The sequence below is a fragment of the Oncorhynchus mykiss genome, chromosome 29 (assembly GCF_057628025.1).
Source record: "Oncorhynchus mykiss isolate SJ-2025 chromosome 29, ASM5762802v1, whole genome shotgun sequence".
Taxonomy (NCBI): Eukaryota; Metazoa; Chordata; class Actinopteri; order Salmoniformes; family Salmonidae; genus Oncorhynchus; species Oncorhynchus mykiss.
The window spans coordinates 14392236-14412648 of record NC_143050.1 but is presented as its reverse complement, the minus strand read 5'-3'; the positions used below and the strand labels follow the sequence as shown (position 1 = coordinate 14412648).

Below are 20413 nucleotides of genomic sequence, written 5' to 3'. Positions count from 1 at the left end.
TCTGGGTCCATGCTCTGGGTCCATGCTCTGGGTCCATGCTCTGGGTGCATGCTCTGGGTCCATGCTCTGGGTCCATGCTCTGGGTCCATGCTCTGGGTCCATGCTCTGGGTGCATGCTCTGGGTCCATGCTCTGGGTCCATGCTCTGGGTGTATGCTCTGGGTCCATGCTCTGGGAGCATGCTCTGGGTCCATGCTCTGGGTCCATGCTCTGGGTCCATGCCCTGGGTCCATGCTCTGGGTCCATGCCCTGGGTCCATGCTCTGGGTCCATGCCCTGGGTGCATGCTCTGGGTCCATGCCCTGGGTCCATGCTCTGGGTCCATGCTCTGGGTCCATGCTCTGGGTCCATGCTCTGGGTCCATGCTCTGGGTCCATGCTCTGGGTGCATGCCCTGGGTCCATGCTCTGGGTCCATGCTCTGGGTCCATGCTCTGGGTGCATGCTCTGGGTCCATGCTCTGGGTCCATGCTCTGGGTGCATGCTCTGGGTCCAAGCTCTGGGTGCATGCTCTGGGTCCATGCTCTGGGTCCATGCTCTGGGTCCATGCTCTGGGTCCATGCTCTGGGTCCATGCCCTGGGTGCATGCTCTGGGTCCATGCTCTGGGTCCATGCTCTGGGTCCATGCTCTGGGTCCATGCCCTGGGTCCATGCTCTGGGTCCATGCTCTGGGTCCATGCTCTGGGTCCATGCTCTGGGTCCATGCTCTGGGTGCATGCTCTGGGTCCATGCTCTGGGTGCGCTGGGCCTCTGCATGTTAGAAATCACAGCTGCTGCTCACCGGAACAGCCAGCTACCCACACCTGTTATCTAATACTGTTGCTCTGTACATTTGTATATTATAAATGACTGCACAGAAGGAAGGAATGGTATTTTCAGTTACATTTTTACAGCATGCAACGATATCCACAAAGTTCGCAATGAGTGTTGACAGTCAGCACTGTGCGTACTGTACAGTAGCTATGAACGTTAATGTGCTTGAATGCACATGTTACCATTCTATTCCAAATGGTTTCCCTGACTAATTCTAACATACAATTCTGTGTGTATTCCTATGGAACACTGCACTGTCAGTGTCTAACAGTGGACTGGTAGAGTTGATACGTAAGCAGGGGCTGGTTGTAATGTGAAGGGCTATATCCAGGCCCTAGTTCAGAAGGGTCCTCTTTCAACCCCAGCTTCTAGTCACTCTTACTTTCCCTTGTGATGAGCAAGGGTGCTATGACCACGCTCACAGCAAAAGGCGAGCGTTGTTAAATTAAATGACATGCTGCAAAGAGAAAGAATGAGTCTTTATTGGATTAAAGCTTTGACATGGAGTCTGCGTCACATCCCGGTGAACAAGGCATGAAAACAAAGATGACACTTGAAAAAGGATGTGTTGAGCTAGATCTCCTCTTTTTGCTTTATCCGGGGCAATGCAATGTGACATCCAGCAGTAAGTCTTTGTAGTCCCCATATCAATGGACCTAGATGGCTGCCTATACAAACGGTGAACAACGCCCCATTTAAAAATAGTAACCTCAATGCTTTTATTTGGTCTGCACTGAGGGCTTTCGTACTGTGGGTTAGTGATGACAACTTCTGGATTACAAGTGGTTGGAACTCCAGAGTGTCTCCAGGAGTGAGCCTGTGGAATCCCCCATGTCTGCAGTCCGTCATGGAGCCTGGGCTACCTGAATGGTGGTGGTGGGGGGGGGGGGCAAGGTGGGGAATGCTTTTCAGGCCAGGAGACGTGGAGTGCAGCATCCTCTGATGTGCTGTGGGCAAAACTGGGTCTGTGAAAGAGAGATAAGAGAATCCACACGTGAATGTAGAACACCAACAGACAGTAACCACTGCTTCCTCTGTGTGTTAATAGTGTTTGTGTGTGCATTATGCAAACCACCATCTACGAAACGAAACAATTTTGGAGAATGACTTTATTTCAATTACTTGGTTCCCACTGGTTGACTCAATAGTGTTTCCACGTAAGTTCGATGACATTACACTGAACCACCGTGGAACAGACATTGAATTGACATCTGTGATTCTGTGCCCAGTGGGTTAGTTGTTTATTTTATTATTATTTTTTGTGCTTCTTTTTCTTTTAAGAGATGTTACGATGTCATACGGTACTTTTAATAGTTGATAGTGATGGTGTGAATGACTCTGAGCCTGTGAGAACAGACATCTTTAAACGAGAGGACAGGACAGGACACAGCTGCTGCTGCTGCTGCTGCTGGTGGCCAGGGAGCTTAAAGCACCGCTGTCCTTGGTTTAATCCCCTCAAGAATACTCTCCTTCAAAACACTGCAACTGCATGGAGGAACAAACTCAGCAAAAGCACAAATCCTAACTCTTTACGCTTTGCCTTTTTCTTCAGAATATTCTCACACATTAAATGTCAAATCTGAGTGGATATTTCACAGATGGCCTTCTCACAGTCCACTTGTGAACTTTGGATTTAATACAATAACTATGAGGTTATTAAAGTGCAGATTGTCAGCTTTGATTTCAGTGTATTTTCATTCATACTGGGTGAACTTCTTTGAAATTACAGAACTTTTTGTACATAGTCCCCCATTTTTAGGGCTTGGATGTTATTGGATCAGACTGCTAGGTTGGAGGTGAACTAGCATTATTTAAAAGTGGCAATATGTCACTTTTTGGGTGACTTGACCAAATTCACATAGAAATGTGAGTTATAGATCTATCATTCTACTTGAAAGCAAGTCTAAGAAGCGGTAGATATGTTCTATGTGCTATGTTCTAAATGTTCTATGCTTCCTGTTCTTAAGTTTTGTTTTTTGCATCTTTTAATTTCAATTTTGTACACCAGCTGAAACAACAATATTTTTGCTTATGGAACATATATTTTTCTCAGTGCTTTACGTGGTACAATGATTCTCTACACTATACTCTCTTATCTTGTCATAAAAACTGAAACTAAGCGAACTATTAGAGTTTTAGCAACCAGGAAATGGCGGAGCGATTTTCTGCATAGTGCAACGTTATATACACAGTGGCACACATATTTCCCTTTCAAAGAAATGGGTTCACTCATATTTTTCTTGCAATCATGGATGAACTGAATATTTAGAACTGGTTAGAAATGAATGAACAAACAACAGCAACATGTTTCACAGATAACTTTTAATATGTTCAAAGGTTCTCTACGCACCTGCAAACAGAGCTGAATGTCAAATATATATCTGTAGTAGTAATGGAGAAAGAATTATGAGAGAGAAATATTATTGCAATATTTTTTTAAACCCACAAGAAAATCTACTTATTGCATAGAACACCTTTTTTCTATTTTTTTAATCAGTCTTAATGACCTTTATAGCTTGTTTGCACTCATTTTGATTGTTTTATGGAGCACAGCAGAGACAGCAGTTAACTAGATTTAGCATTTAGCACTAATTTTATTGTTTCAAAGATTTATTGTAAATGTATTCATAGACATGTAATTACAATTACAATGTGGAGGTGGAATAAGGGGGGAGTGGGGAGCATGGAGGAAGGGGAGTGGGGAGCATGGAGGAAGGGGTGTGGGGAGTGTGGAGGAGGGGAGTGGGGAGCATGGAGGAAGGGAGCTTGGAGGAAGGGAGTGGGGAGCATGGAGGAAGGGAGAGGGGAGCTTGGAGGAGGGGAGTGGAGAGCGTGGTGGAGGGGAGCGGGGAGCGTTGAGGAAGGGAATGGGGAGCATGGTGGAGGGGAGCGTGGAGGAAGGGAGTGGGGGGTGTGGAGGAGGGGAGTGGAGAGCGTGGTGGAGGGGAGCTTTGAGGAAGGGAATAGCGCGGTGGAGGGGTGTGGGGTGCGTGGAGGTGGATAGTGTAGAGGAAGGGAGTGGGGAGCGTGGAGGTGGGGAGTGTAGAGGAAGAGAGTGGGGCGAATGGAGGAAGGGGAGTGGGGAGCATGGAGGAAGGAGAGCATGGAGGAAGGGGAGTGGGGAGCATGGATGTGGGGAGCATGGAGGAAGGGAGTGGAGAGCATGTAGGAGGGGAGTGGGGAGCATGGAGGAAGGGAAGTGGGAGCATGGTTGAAGGGGTGTGGGGAGCATGGAGGAAGGGAGTGGAGAGCTTGGAGGAGGGGAGTTTGGAGCATGGAGGTTGGGAGCATGGAGGAAGGGAGTGGAGAGCGTGGAGGAGGGGAGTGTAGAGCGTGGTGGAGGGGAGCATGAAGGAAGGGAGTGGGGAGTGTGGAGGAGGGGAGTGGGGAGGAGGGGAGTGGAGAGCGTGGTGGAGGGGAGCTTTGAGGAAGGGAATAGCGCGGTGGAGGGGTGTGGGGTGCGTGGAGGTGGATAGTGTAGAGGAAGGGAGTGGGGAGCGTGGAGGTGGGGAGTGTAGAGGAAGAGAGTGGGGCGAATGGAGGAAGGGGAGTGGGGAGCATGGAGGAAGGGGAGCATGGAGGAAGGGGAGTGGGGAGCATGGATGTGGGGAGCATGGAGGAAGGGAGTGGAGAGCATTTAGGAGGGGAGTGGGGAGCATGGAGGAAGGGAAGTGGGAGCATGGTTGAAGGGGTGTGGGGAGCATGGAGGTGGGGAGCATGGAGGAAGGGAGTGGAGAGCTTGGAGGAGGGGAGTTTGGAGCATGGAGGTTGGGAGCATGGAGGAAGGGAGTGGAGAACGTGGAGGAGGGGAGTGTAGAGCGTGGTGGAGGGGAGCATGAAGGAAGGGAGTGAGGAGCGTGGAGGAGGGGAGTGGGGAGTGTGATGGAGGGGAGCGTGGAGGAAGGGAGTGGGAAGCGTGGAGGAGGGGAGTGGGGAGTGTGGAGGAGGGTAGTGGGGAGCGTGGTGGAGGGGAGCGTGGAGGAAGAAAGTGGGGCGCATGGAGGAAGGGAGTGGGGAGCGTGGTGGAGGGGAGCGGGGAGCGTGGTGGAGGGGAGCGTGGAGGAAGGGAGTGGGCAGCGTGGAGGTGGGGAGTGTAGAGGAAGAGAGTGGGGAGAATGGAGGAAGGGGAGTGGGGAGCATGGAGGTGGGGAGCATGGAGGAGGCGAGTGGGGAGCGTGGAGGAGGGGAGTGTAGAGCGTGGTGGAGGGGAGCATGGAGGAAGGGAGTGGGGAGTGTGGAGAAGAGGAGTGGGGAGCGTGGTGGAGGGGAGCTTGGAGGAGGGGAGTGGGGAGCGTGGTGGAGGGGAGGGGAGCGTGGAGCAGGGGAGTGGAGAGTGTTGAGGAAGGGAGTGGGGAGCATGGTGGAGGGGAACGTGGAGGAGGGGAATGGGGAGCATGTGGGAGGTTAATGGGGAAAGGGAGTATGGACAAGGGGAGTGTGAAGCGTGGTGGAGGGGAGCGTGGAGGAGGGGAGTGGGGAGCGTGGTGGAGGGGAGCGTGGAGGAGGGGAGTGGGGAGCGCGGTGGAGGGGTGTGGGGTGCGTGGAGGTGGAGAGTGTAGAGGAAGGTAGTGGGGAGCGTGGAGGTGGGGAGTGTAGAGGAAGAGAGTGGGGAGAATGGAGGAAGGGGAGTGGGGAGCATGAAAGTGGGGAGCATGGAGGAGGGGAGTGTGGAGGAGGGGAGGGTAGAGCGTGGTGGAGTGGAGCATGGAGGAAGGGAGTGGGGTGTGTGGAGTGTGGAGGAGGGGAGTGGGGAGCATGGTGGAGGGGAGCTTGGAGGAAGGGAGCATGGAGGAAGGGAGGGGAGTGTGGGAGGGGAGTGGAGAGCGTGGTGGAGGGGAGTGGGGAGCATGGAGGAAGGGAGGGGAGCGTGTGGGAGGGGAGTGGAGAGCGTGGTGGAGGGGAGCTTGGAGGAAGGGAGGGGAGCGTGGAGGAGGGGAGTGGAGAGCGTGGTGGAGGGGAGCGTGGAGCGTTGTGGAAGGGAGTGGGGAGCATGGTGGAGGGGAGCGTGGAGGAGGGGGATGCGGAGCATGCGGGAGGTTAGTGGGGAAAGTGAGTATGGAGGAGGGGAGTGGGAAGCGTGGAGGAGGGGAGTGTAGAGCGTGGTGGAGGGGAGCATGGAGGAAGGGAGTGGGGAGTGTGGAGAAGGGGAGTGGGGAGAATGGAGGAAAGGGAGTGGGGCGAATGGAGGAAGGGGAGTGGGGAGCATGGAGGTGGGGAGCATGGAGATGGGGAGCATGGAGGAGTGCAGTGGGGAGCGTGGAAGAGGGGAGTGGAGAGCGTGGTGGAGGGGAGCATGGAGGAAGGAGTGAGGAGCGTGGAGGAGGGGAGTGGGGAGTGTGGTGGAGGGGAGCGTGGAGGAAGGGAGTGGGCGCATTGAGGAAGGGAGTGGGGAGCGTGGAGGAGGGGAGTGGAGAGCGTGGTGGAGGGAGCGGGGAGCGTTGAGGAAGGGAGTGGGGAGCATGGTTGAGGGGAGCGTGGAGGAGGAGAATGGGGAGCATGCGGGAGGTTAGTGGGGAAAGGGAGTATGGAGGAGGGGAGTGGGGAGCGTGGTGGAGGGGAGTGGGGAGCGCGGTGGAGGGGAGTGGGGTGCGTGGAGGTGGAGAGCATGGAGGAGGGGAGTGGGGAGCGTGGAGGAGGGGAGTGTGGAGGAGGGGAGTGTAGAGCGTGGTGGAGGGAAGCATGGAGGAAGGGAGTGAGGAGCGTGGAGGAGGGGAGTGGGGAGTGTGGAGCATGCAGGAGGGTTGTGGGGAAAAGTAGCATGGAGGAGGGGAGTGGGGAAAGGGAGCATGGAGGAGGGGAGTGGGGAAAGGGAGCATGGAGGAGGGGAGTGGGGAAAGGGGGATCTTGGTCCTCGTCATACGGGGGGAAACACGAGAGCCTGTTGCTATGCCAACAGGGAGTGGGGAGCGTGGAGATGGGGAGTGTAGAGGAAGAGAGTGGGGAGAATGGAGGAAGGGGAGTGGGGAGCATGGAGGTGGGGAGCATGGAGGAGGGGAGTGGGGAGCGTGGAGGAGGGGAGTGTGGAGGAGGGGAGTGTAGAGCGTGGTGGAGGGAAGCATGGAGGAAGGGAGTGAGGAGCGTGGAGGAGGGGAGTGGGGAGTGTGGAGCATGCAGGAGGGTTGTGGGGAAAAGTAGCATGGAGGAGGGGAGTGGGGAAAGGGAGTATGGAGGAGGGGAGTGGGGAAAGGGAGCATGGAGGAGGGGAGTGGGGAAAGGGGGATCTTGGTCCTCGTCATACGGGGGGAAACACGAGAGCCTGTTGCTATGCCAACACAGATTGGGTATGCACAAGATACATCCACCACGGTCAGGTTTGACACTTCAAAAGGAAAAATAAAGCTGGTGATGTATATCTTAGTCAAAAACAGAATATTTCAGCTGTGACAAACCTCTGTGTCTTTGATGCTGTCTAGCTCTGCTCAGCTCTGACCTCTAGCCTAAGGCCTTGTGTTGACCTCATTTCCTCCTGCCCTCTGAAAGGTCAATGAATGGGGGGGGTGTAACAAACGGATACATGTGTATACACTTTATGTAACGAATCTCTTCTTCGTCTGAGGAAGAGTAAGAAGGATCGGACCAATATGCAGCGTGGTAAGATTTCGTCATCATTTACTGAACGCACAAAACAAAATAACAAAGTGAAATGGAAGAAACAAAACAGTTCTGTAAGGTGACATACACTAAACAAAAAACAACTACCCACAAATCATAGTGGGAACACAGGCTACCTAAGTATGGTTCTCACTCAGAGACAACGATTGACAGCTGCCTCTGATTGGGAACCATACCAGGCCATAAGCAGAAATACAAAACATAGAACAAAAACATTGAAAAACAGAAAAAGGAACTAAGGTCAGGATGTGACAGTAGCCCCCCCCCCCCCCCCCCCCCTCCAAAGGTGTAGACTCCGGCAGGAGGGAGACTCTGGAAGCGCTGGACAGGAGGGAGACTCCAGAAGCGCTGGACAGGCGGGAGCACCTGCAGGGAGGAGACGGAGATACAGACTGGTGCATGGGGCTGCCACAGGAGGCCTGGTGCGTGGAGGAGGCACCGGATGGACCGGACCGTGGAGGCGTACTGGAGGTCTCGAGCACCGAGCCTGCACAACCTGTCCTGGCTGGATACTCCCCGTAGCCCAGCAAGTGCGGCGGGGTGGAACAGCCCGCACTGGGCTGTGCTGGCGAACCGGGGACACCGTGCGTAGGGCTGGTGCCATATACCCCGGGCGATGAAACGCACTGGAGACCAGATGCGCTGATCCGGCTTCATTTCTCCTGGCTCGATGCCCACTCTAGTCCAGCCGATACGAGGCGCACCGGGCTATGCCTGCGCACCTGGGAGTCCACCTCTCGCCACGGTAAGCACGGGGAGTTGGCTCAGGTCTCCTACCTGACTTAGCCACACTCCCCGTGTGCCCCCCCCCCAATACATTTTTTGGGGCTGACTCTCGTCCCTGTTGCGCTGCCGTGCTAACTCCTCATATCACCGCCGCTCGGCTTTGGCAGCCTCCAGCTCTTCCCTAGGGTGGCAGAGACATAAAAAAGGAACTAAGGTCAGGACGTGACAGTACCCCCCCCAAAGGGGCCTCGATACAAGGCCCTGCGATGTAGCGCACCGGGCTATGCCTGCGCACCAGGGACACCGAATCTCTTCTTCGTCTGAGGAAGAGTAAGAAGGATCGTACCAATATGCAGCTTGGTAAGATTTCGTCATAATTTATTGACTGAACGCACAAAACAAAATAACAAGTGGGGGAAAAATGGGGGAAAATAATAACACAGAGACAACGATTGACAGCTGCCTCTGATTGGGAACCATACCAGGCCAAAAGCAGAAATACAAAACATAGAACAAAAACATTGAATGCCCACCCCAACTCACACCCTGACCAAGCTAAAACAGAGACATAAAAAGGAACTAAGGTCAGGACGTGACAGTACCCCCCCCCAAAGGGGCCTCGATACAAGGCCCTGCGATGTAGCGCACCGGGCTATGCCTGCGCACCAGGGACACCGAATCTCTTCTTCGTCTGAGGAAGAGTAAGAAGGATCGTACCAATATGCAGCGTGGTAAGATTTCGTCATAATTTATTGACTGAACGCACAAAACAAAATAACAAGTGGGGGAAAAATGGGGGAAAATAATAACACAGAGACAACGATTGACAGCTGCCTCTGATTGGGAACCATACCAGGCCAAAAGCAGAAATACAAAACATAGAACAAAAACATTGAATGCCCACCCCAACTCACACCCTGACCAAGCTAAAACAGAGACATAAAAAGGAACTAAGGTCAGGACGTGACACCTTATTCATTAATAACTGGTACATGGACATAGTCTAAAGATCTCTTGTGTTCTGATTAGATGATCGATAACATCTCATTGCATAGTTCAATTTGCCAATCTCCTCCAACACAGGTCTCACAAAGAGAACCAGCTAGCTCCGTGAATCACATTTGTTATGGAAGACTCAATGCCCTTTTGAATAAATGTTGTTGTCTCTGTCAACACAGTAAATACAATAGATGTGCTGATGGAGTGATTACTGTCTGTCTGTTACTGGTGGAAAAGTCCTTCCAATACACAAGGCTGTGTTTTGTTTAATCCAATTGTGTTCACGGTTTCTTTCTTTTCGATTGAGGCATAGCTGTTTATCTAAATGTGTTAGGAATGCTATTCGTTTTTGATTAATCTGTACGTGAAATGACAATGTATGAGGTTTGTTGAGCTGGAAAAAAGGTTATATCACAAATAACCTGCTAAAATGCCAGGGAGAGGAACATCACTGATGATGCAGCATATATGAGATGGTTACCATTTTGATCTCTAAAAGTGTTAAAATGTCCTACATTATACAGATAGTTTATAAGGAAACTTCCAGCACCCTGAAGATGAAAGCACTGAAAAATATAACTGTCAAAAAAAGACTGCAAGAAATCGCTTCAAAAAATTCTACCTGGTCTTTGTTCGGGCTGAACAATTCCCTTAATTTCTTGCGTGTGGATGCTTATGGCGTAATTGTGTGAGGCAAATGCTTATCTTTGGTCATTTAAAGACTTGTTCAATCAGCCACATTCTTTGTCTAACACAATTCCGGTTCATTTTAATTACTAAATGCTCACATTCAAGCGGCAAGCCACAAGGCCTTTGGTCCATTTGTTTACACAATATAATTGATTCTGTGATGTCCACAGAATCGGTGCGTTCCAGTTCTAGTTTATTGAGTTACATTGTATTTTATGAATGTGTTTTGCATATGATGTGTTCTTCCCTGGCCAACAACTGCAGCACTATGATTACATTAAAGCTGTCACATTATGCCTCCCACACCCTGGGTTATTGATTGTTATGGCCCTCCCTGGCCCTGGACCTGCTTATGTTGTAATGCTGAATCTAGTTAAGGAGACAGTCCTCACTACCTTCATCCTATTGAAGGGACTGGTTTGAATCTAGTTAAGGAGACAGTCCTCACTACCTTCATCCTATTGAAGGGACTGGTTTGAATCTAGTTAAGGAGACAGTCCTCACTACCTTCATCCTATTGAAGGGCCTGGTTTGAATCTAGTTAAGGAGACAGTCCTCACTACCTTCATCCTATTGAAGGGACTGATTTGAATCTAGTTAAGGAGACAGTCCTCACTACCTTCATCCTATTGAAGGGACCGGTTTGAATCTAGTTAAGGAGACAGTCCTCACTACCTTCATCCTATTGAATTGTTTGAGGTATTGCATTGTTCAAGGTATATATTTGCGGTGCTGGTTTCGATTTATTTACACTGGAGAACATTGGAGAACTTCATATGAACAAAATGTTTATTGTAAAAGTGACAAAAGCCTTATTCTAATGTGAGAAAGCTGTCTGCTCAAGAGTAAGCCTGTGTGTTCCATTAGAAAAAACGCTTCTGTGTGAGCAACTACCCTAGAGGGTTGCACCAATTTAGAAGCTTTTTTTCTTATCCCGCTCCTCCCACTCTTTGTATCAGTCCTCACTACCTTCATCCTATTGAAGGGACTGAGGCGTTTGTCTGTTTTTAGTTTAATTTCCTCCTCCGTTTTAGTTTTGATTTGAACTCTGACATCCGTACCTATCCCAGGATGTCTGTCACAAACTGCAGTCCATCGGTTGTGACAATGCTTTTGTTTCTTCCCGTTCCTTTTTATGACCTTCCTGTTGTTCCTATTCTTTTTTCTGTTCTCTCCCTCAAGGTCTGGCGCACTTGATGTTAAACCGCCAAGGTATGGGGTCTGTTGGTTTTCTTTTCCTCCCTCAACCACCTACACACTCTATCTCACTGCCCTGAAATCATTTTACTTCCATGAAATCATTTTACTTCATTGTAACACACTGACATTTCCCTTCCTCTTCCCCCTTCCATTTACTTGTCCTTTCATTTCTGCTTCCTGTCATGTTGTGCTATCTGTGCCCACACCACTTCAACTATGTCCGTCAAACCCTTGTCCCCACCTCTGGCCAGCTACTGGAACTTCACCTTTGACCTCTACAGCCTTTCACCAAGGTAAAGCTTTTACGCCCACAGTCTTTCATCGGTTTGGTTTTCATGTGATCCTCTCCAAGAGAAAACATACCTCGTGCTTCAGATGATTCGTGATTACAATTGCTCTTAAATCTGTCTTTGAAATTACAACGTACATGTTGCTTCTTCTGTATACATACACTATGGTTCTCTTCCGTTATGATACAACTGAATGGAGATGAAATAGGAGAATATGTACAATGTTTAATTAATATTCACACAATTAACCCAATAATTTAAAAGTTAATGTTATGCAGTCTGTTTGCTCAACGACAATGTTTGTTGAGTTTGAAAAGGTAGTCGGTCGTAATCAAATCAAATCAAATTGTATTGGTCACATACACCTATTTAGCGAAATGATTGTGTTCCTAGCTCCAACAGTGCAGTAATATCTAACAATACACAACAATACACACTAATCTAAAAAGTAAAAGAATGTAATTAAGAAATATATACATATTAAGACGACCAATGTCAGAGACCGGAGTATAAATATATATATATACACGTATGTATGTATGTATGTATGTCTGTATGTATGTATGTATGTATGTATGTATGTATGTATGTATGTATGTATGTATGTGTGTATGTATGTATGTATGTATGTGTGTATGTACGTATGCATATAATGAGTAGGTATGTCCAAACTATGTATATATATATATATATATATATATATATATATATATATTTGAAGTCGGAAGTTTACATACACCTTAGCCAAATACATTTAAGCTCAGTTTTTCACAATTCCTGACATTTAATCCTAGTAAAAATTCCCAGTTTTGGTCAGTTAGGATCACCACTTTATTTTAAGAATGTGAAATGTCAGAATAATAGTAGAAAAAATTATTTATTTCAACTTTTATTTCTTTCATCACATTCCCAGTGGGTCAGACGTTTACATACACTCAATTAGTATTTGGCAGCATTGCCTTTAAATTGTTTAATTTGGGTGAAACGTTTCGGGAGCCTTCCAAAAGCTTCCCACAATAAGTTGGGGGAATTTTGGCCCATTCCTCCTGACAGAGCTGGTGTAATTGAGTCAGGTTTGTAGGCCTCCTTGCTTGCACACACTTTTTCAGTTCTGCCCACACATTTTCTATAGGATTGAGGTCAGGGCTTTGTGATGGCCACTCCAATACCTTGACTTTGTTGTCCTTAAGCCATTTTGCCACAACTTTGGAAGTATGCTTGGGGCCATTGTCCATTTGGAAGACTCATTTGGTACCAGTGTTTAACTTCCTGACTGATGTCTTGAGATGTTGATTCAATATATCCACATAATTTTCCTACCTCACAATGCCATCTATTTTGTGAAGTACACCAGACCCTCCTGCAGCAAAGCACCCCCACAACATGATGCTGCCACCCCACAACATGATGCTGCCACCCCACAACATGATGCTGCCACCCCCGTGCTTCACGGTTGGGATGGTGTACTTCGGCTTGCAAGCCTCACCCTTTTCCTCCAAACATAACGATGGATATTATGGCCAAACAGTTCTATTTGTGTTTCATCAGACCAGAAGACATTTCTCAAAAAAGTATGATCTTTGTCCCCATGTGCAGTTGCAAACCGTAGTCTGGCTTTTTTTTGTCGGTTTTCGAGCAGGGGCTTCTTCCTTGCTGAGCAGCCTTTCAGGTTATGTCAATATAGGACTCGTTTTACTGTGGATACAGATACTTTTGTACCTGTTTCCTCCAGCATCTTCACAAGGTCCTTTGCTGTTGTTCTGTGATTGATTTGCACTTTTCGCACCAAAGTACGTTCATCTCTAGGAGACAGAACGTATCTCCTTCCTGAGCGGTATGATGGCTGTGTGGTCTCATGGTGTTTATACTTGCGTGCTATTGTTTGTACAGATGAACGTGGTAACTTCAGGCGTTTGGAAATTGGTCCCAAGGATGAACCAGATTTGTGGAGGTCTACCATTTTTTTTCTGAGGTCTTTGCTGATTTCTTTTGATTTTCCCATGATGTCAAGTAAAGAGGCACTGAGTTTGAAGGTAGGCCTTGAAATACATCCACTCCAATTGATAGCCTATCAGAAACTTCTAAAGCCATAACATTATTTTTCTGATATTTTCTAAGCTGTTTAAAGGCACAGTCAACGTAGTGTATGTAAACTTCTGACCCACTGGAATTGTGATACAATGAATTATAAGTGTAATAATCTGTCTGTAAACAATTGTTGGAAAAAATGACTTGTGTCATGCACAAAGTAGATGTCCTAACCCACTTGCCAAACTATTAACTGTTAACTGTTTGTTAACAAGCAATTTGTGGAGTGGTTAAAAAAACAGTTTTAATGACTCCAACCTAAGTGTATGTAAACTTCCGACCTCAACTGTATGTGTTTGTGTGTATATATCTTTAGTTTTGACATACCTACCCATTCAAGGGGTTTTCTTTATTTTTACTATTTTCTACACTGTAGAATAATAGTGAAGACATCAAAACTATGAAATAACACATATGGAATCATGTAGTAACCAAAAAAGTGTTAAACAAATATAAATATATTTATATTCTTCAAAGTAGCCACCCTTTGCCTTGACGACAGATTTACACACTCTTGGCATTCTCTCAACCAGCTTCATGATGAATTATTTTCCAACAGTCTTGAAGGAGTTCACACATTTGCTGAGCACTTGTTGGCTGCTTTTCCTTCACTCTGTGGTCCAACTCATCCAAAACATCTCAATTGGGTTGAGCTCGGGTGATTGTGGAGGCCAGGTCGTCTGATGCAGCTCTCCATCACTCCTTCGTGGTCAAATAGCCCTTACTCTGCACTTCACGGTGGGGACCATGCATGCTGAGGTCATCCATTCATCTACTCTGCGTCTCACAAAGACACGACGGTTGAAACCAAAAATCTAAAATTTGGAATTAGACAAAAAGGACAGATTTCCACCGGTCTAATGTCCATTGCTCGTGTTTCTTGGCTAAAGCAAGTCTCATCTTCTCATTGGTGTCCTTTAGTAGTGGTTTCTTTGCAGCAATTTCACCATAAAGGTCTGATTCACGCAGTCTCCTCTGAACAGTTGATGTTGAGATGTGTCTGTTACTTGAACTCTGTGAAGCATTTATTTTGACTGCAATCTGAGGTGCAGTTAATTTCTGAGGCTGGTAGCTCTAATGAACTCTAATTGTCATCTGCAGCAGAGGTAACTCTGGGTCTTCCTTTCCTGTGTGGGTCCTAATAAGAGCCAGTTTCATCAAGGCGCATGATTGTTTTTCAAACTGCACTTGAAGAAACGTTCAAAGTTCTTGACATTTTCCGGATCGACTGACCTTCATGTCTTTACCAAATAGGGCTACCTTGTCACAACACAACTGATTAGCTCAAATGCATTAAGAAGGGAAAAAAATCCACAAATTCACTTTTAACAAGGCACACCTGTTAATTGAAATGCATTCCAGGTGACTACCTCATGGAGCTGGTTGAGAGAATGCCAAAAGTGTGCAAAGCCGTCAAGGCAAAGGGTGGCTACTTTGAAGATTCTCAAATGTAAAATATATTTTTATTTGTTTAACACTTTTTTTTGGTTACTTCATGATTCCATATTCGTTATTTCATAGTTTTGATGTCTTCACTATTATTCTATAATGTAGAAAATGTCGAAAATAACGAAAAAACCCTTGAATTAGTCACTTTGTCCAAACTTTTGACTGGTACTGCACATATGAAGTGGTTAAAACAGTATGTAAACATTATTAAAGTGACAAGTGTTCCATTATTCAAGTGACTAGGAAATTATTATCTTTGTGCATCTGCATTTTCCAGGCAGAATTATGCATGGCTGTGCTGCACACGTTAATCTAATCTGCATGCCTTTAAGATCCAGATTTAGTTAGTATTTAGGCATGCCTGTCCTAAGGCCAGCCAGATATAAATAAACATTTCAGGCCTTTACATCAAGGTTTCCTGGTAACAGAATGAGTTTTTTTTCCCAGCAGTACGTTAATAGCATAACAGGAAGGTATTCTACAGGAATGAAAACATTGAGAGACAAATCAGACGAACAGTCGCAGCCAGACAGACGGCGACACAGAAGGATGACAGGCAGGCAAGCTGACGCACCATATTGGACCACCAGCGAGTTCATTAAATCATCTTTCATGAATAAATTATAGCCAAATTAATACATCTTTGAATTGTTCATGGACAGCATTTGATGCTCTCTCTAGATGATGTACCTAATACAAAGAGACATCAGTTAATATAGACAATACTCTGCAGTTAATAGGAGGAAAACAAAGCTTCCTAGATTCACCAATTGCATCTGTATGTCCACATGGCTTCCTCTGGTTACTTCTATTTAAATAAACAAAGAGAGCCCAGTACCTACTGATGAATACTGGGTCTTAATCTAGATAACGCTGTGAGTGCCATTATCATTTAGAGCGAGGTGTGGTGTCAACTGTCCATGTGGGCTTTGGTATTAATACTGAATGTCAGACATATCAAAAGTAATGCCTTCAATCAAGTACATGATCATTTACTACTTTGCTTCAGACAGGAATAAGTTGAGCTTTTGCTGATCAAAGTATTCATCCTGTCGCCATGGCAATTGGCCTGCCTTCAACAGAAAGGATCGGCAATTACAGTCCTTTTACAGCTAGACTAACACACTGCTCTGCTGCTCACTGGCTCGAACAGCGTTGTAATACGCTGCATCCTTTCTCCATCGCTAGCTAGCTGACACAGGCATTAATTTCAGGGTCAAACATCTAACAAACTAGCTAGGCTACATAATGACATGGTTCCTTCTTGTTAACTGCCAATTACGGAGCTGTCCAAAGAAACCATTTGAATAGAGTCTATACCGTAACTGCTATTACTGATTCTAACCACCAAATATTTTTTTGTACTAGCACCATTTTCCTTTATGGTTTTGACAAAAGTACTTGAGATAATGAAGGAAGCAGCTTTAATGGATATTTGCATCTCATGTAGAGATAGATCCATACATACTTTTGTACTCAAACTGTCTACGGTAACAAAGAGCTTGCCAGCTTGTAGTCCTAAAAACTGGAAATGAATTACCTCTAGTTCATTCAGCCATTCCTATGTGGAAAATGAATGGCGAAATGAGTTACCTCTAGTTTGTTCAGTCATTCATATGGGGAAAATGAACGGGGAAAGAATGGGGTTTTGTGATAACCTCTGACCTTATTTTTGGCATTTAACACAGGCTTATGTGATCTTATATGTTTTGTTCTATGAGATAATAGCAGTCAGTTAACGTGACCTTCATGAATTATGAAGCCTTTATGTGCTTTACGTGCGTCGTTTGATTACATAAACTCTTCAAAATTCACAAAGTTTTTTTATTGATTTATTTCACCTTTATTTAACCAGGTGGCTAGTTGAGAACAAGTTCTCATTTACAACTGCGACCTGGCCAAGATAAAGCATAGCAGTTCGACACAGAGTTACACATGGAATAAACAAACATACAGTCAGTAATACAGTAGAAAAGGTCTATATACAGTGTGTGCAAATGAGGTAAGATAAGGATGGTAAGGCAATAAAATTGGCCATAGTGGCAAAGTAATTACAATATGCAATTAAACACTGGCGTGAATGATGTGCAGAAGATGAATGTGCAAGTAGAGATACTGGGGTGCAAAGGAGCAAAATAAATAAATACAGTATGGGGATGAGGTAGTTGGATGGGCTATTTACAGATGGGCTATGTACAGGTGCAGTGATCTGTGAGCTGCTCTGACAGCTGGTACTTAAAGTTAGTGAGGAGATATGAGTCTTTTTGCAGTTCGTTCCAGTCATTGGCAGCAGAGAACTGGAAGGAAAGGCGGCCAAATGAGGAATTGGCTTTGGGGGTGACCAGTGAAATATAGCTGCTGGAGCACGTGCTTTGGGTGGGTGCTGCTGTGGTGACCAGTGAGCTGAGATAAGGCGTGGCATTACCTAGCAAAGACTTGTAGATGACCTGTAGCCAGTGGGTTTGGCGACGAGTATGAAGCGAGGGCCAGCCAATGAGAGCGTACAGGTCGCAGTGGTGGTTAATAATGGGGCTTTGGTGACAAAACTGATGGCACTGTGATAGACTGCATCCAATTTGTTGAGAAGGGTGTTGGAGGCTATTTTGTAAATGACATCGCCAAAGTCGAGGATCGGTAGGATAGTCAGTTTTACGAGGGTATGTTTGGCAGCATGAGTGAAGGATGCTTTGTTGCGAAATAGGAAGCCGATTCTAGATTTCATTTTGGATTGGAGATGCTTAATGTGAGTCTGGAAGGAGAGTTTACAGTCTAACCAGACACCTAGGTATTTGTAGTTGTCCACATATTCTAAGTCAGAACCATCCAAAGTAGTGATGCTGGACGGGCGGGCAGGTGCGGGCAGGGATCGGTTGAAGAGCATGCATTTAGTTTTACTTGCATTTAAGAGCAGTTGGAGTCCACGGAAGGAGAGTTCTATGGCATTGAAGCTCGTCTGGAGGTTAGTGAACACAGTGTGCAAAGAAGGGCCAGAAGTATACAGAATGGTGTCGTCTGCGTAGAGGTGGATCAGAGAATCACCAGCAGTAAGAGCGACATCATTGATGTATACAGAGAAGAGAGTCGGCCTGAGAATTTAACCCTGTGGCACCCCCATAGAGACTGCCAGAGATCCGGACAAAAGGCCCTCGACTTGACACCAGAAAGTGACGTTAGCTGATGAAGATATTCTCATAGAACAAAACGTATAAGATCTCCTAAGCCTGTGTTTACCACAGACCTTATTTTCTACATTTATCCAACACCCCCCCCCCCCCCCCCCCAAGAAAAAAAACAACAACATTTATTTCCCCAAAGGCTTTGGCCAACGAGCCATGGCGTTAATGCCTACAAAAAGACTCCAGTCCTATTGCTCTCTATACCTGTGGGTTTCTACCGTATGTTTCACATCACACAATGTGTGCACAACATGACCTGAATGAATGAATTTCACATTAAAACCATTTTTTTAAACCTTTATTATTAACTAGGCAAGTCAGTTATGAACAAATTCTTATTTCCAATGACGGCCTACCCCGGCCAAACCCTACCCCGGCCAAACCCTACCCCGGCCAAACCCTAACGCGGACGAAGCTGGGCCAATTGTGCGCCGCCATTTGGGACTCCTTTCACAGCCGGTTGTAATACAGCCTGGAATCAAACCAGGGTCTGTAGTGACGCCTCTAGCACTGCGATGCAGTGCCTTAGTCCACTGCGCCACTCTGAGGCATAGGTAAAGGAGGACAGCTGAATTGGTATGTCTACTCAGTTGAAACAACCCAACTTCACATGCTGTGGCTGTCCATTCATGTTTCAGGACACCGTTGATCTACTGTCACTTTGTGATCCCGGCACAACAACTTGTCTGCTAACCGTGAGGACATTTGTGAACAGTGAAAGAGCAGTGTGGCTTTTCTGCTACTGGGTGCACAAACAGGAAGAACGGATACTAAGATCATATTAAACTATATTTATATCCATGGTATATTGCCTACATGAGACTGACTAGAGTATGCTTTATAAAAAGCATACTGTTTTAAGTGGATGGAGTAGGTGTTGAAGGATTTGATCAAAGCCTTTATTGACTTTAGAGTGGATGGAGTAGGTGTTGAAGGATTTGATCAAAGCCCTGACTGACTGTTTTGAGTGGATGGAGTAGGTGTTGAAGGATTTGATCAAAACCCTGAATGACTGTTTTGAGTGGATGGAGTAGGTGTTGATGAATTTGATGAAAGCCCTGATTGTTTTGAGTGGATGGAGTAGTTGTTCAAGGATTTGTTGAAGGATTTGATCAAAACCCTGACTGACAGTTTTGCGTGGATGGGGTAGGCTTTGAAGGATTTGATGAAAGCCAAGATTGACTTTTGAGTGGATGGAGTAGGTGTTGAAGGATTTGATCAAAGCACTGACTGTTTTGAGTGGATGGAGTAGGTGTTGAAGGATTTGATCAAAGCCTTGATTGACTTTTGAGTGGATGGAGTAGGTGTTGAAGGATTTGATCAAAGCTCTGACTGACTGTTTTGAGAGGATGGAGTAGGTGTTGAAGGAATTTATCAAAAGCCTGACTGACTGTTTTGAGTGGATGGAGTAGGCGTTGAAGGATTTGATCAAGACCCTGACTGTCTGTTTTGAGTGAATGGAGTAGGCTTTGAAAGATTTGATCATAGCCTTGATTGACTGTTTTTAGTGGATCGAGTAAGCGTTGAAGGAATGGATTAAGACCCTGACTGACTGTCTTGAGTGGATGGAGTAGGTGTTGAAGGATTTGATCAAAACCGTGACTGACTGTCTTGAGTGGATGGAGTAGGTGTTGAAGGGTTTGATCAAAACCCTGACTGACTGTTTTTTTCTTCTTCTCTCCTCGCAGCCGTATCATCGCAATCTGGTAAGATAGCATACCTTTTATTTGACAGTGAATAGCAGCTGCATTTTTGAATTGCATTGAATGTATTCTGACTATGTCTGCCCCAGTTCTGCAGTGAGAGTTGCATAAACATTTGGGTAATTATGGAAACAGGTCATACTGTGACGGTCTTACAATGGATCTGAGCTTTAAATCCTTGTCGTACAAGGGCATGTTTGCTTTTTTTATGAGCCTAGTAGAACATTCCAGAGAGTCTGAATGTCCCCTATCAGTGAAGGATATGAACACCTGGGAAAGAGACAGATTTTTCCTCAAATACCTACAGTACTTTTCAAACATTGTATCTTCTATCAGATCATAGCAACTGGTGGGTAGTGGAGTTTGTAGTTTTTGTTTAGCAAGACACAGATGTACCTCTAAATATGTCTAGGTTTGCCAGACCATTTCCTGTGAGTAGGTGAAATAGAAAGCCTTTGACACCAGAGGAGGCTGGTGGGAGGAGCTAGAGGAGGACATGCTCATTGTAATGGCTGGAATGGTACATTGTAACTCCAGCTCATTGTAATGGCTGGAGTCGAACATTGTTTCCATGTGTTTGATGTGTATGATACTGTTCCGTTCATTCCATTCCAGTCATTACAATGTCCTCCTATATCACCTCCCACCAGCCTCCTCTGACACAATTGTAT

The 20413-nt window shown here is 46.3% G+C and overlaps 1 protein-coding gene across 5 annotated transcripts in view; it reads left to right on the top strand.

The window, feature by feature from the left end:
- nrxn2a (neurexin 2a) overlaps nucleotides 1-20413 on the top strand; it is a 391484-nt gene that overhangs the window by 111223 nt on the left and 259848 nt on the right. Inside the window, exon 1 of one of the 5 annotated variants that reach the window (XM_090226565.1) lies at nucleotides 19708-19745. The exons of the other annotated variants lie outside the window; for them this stretch is intronic. The gene's annotated coding sequence lies outside the window, so the exon portion shown is untranslated. Of the gene's footprint in view, nucleotides 1-19707; nucleotides 19746-20413 lie in introns of those variants that run through there. 5 annotated transcript variants of the gene reach the window in all.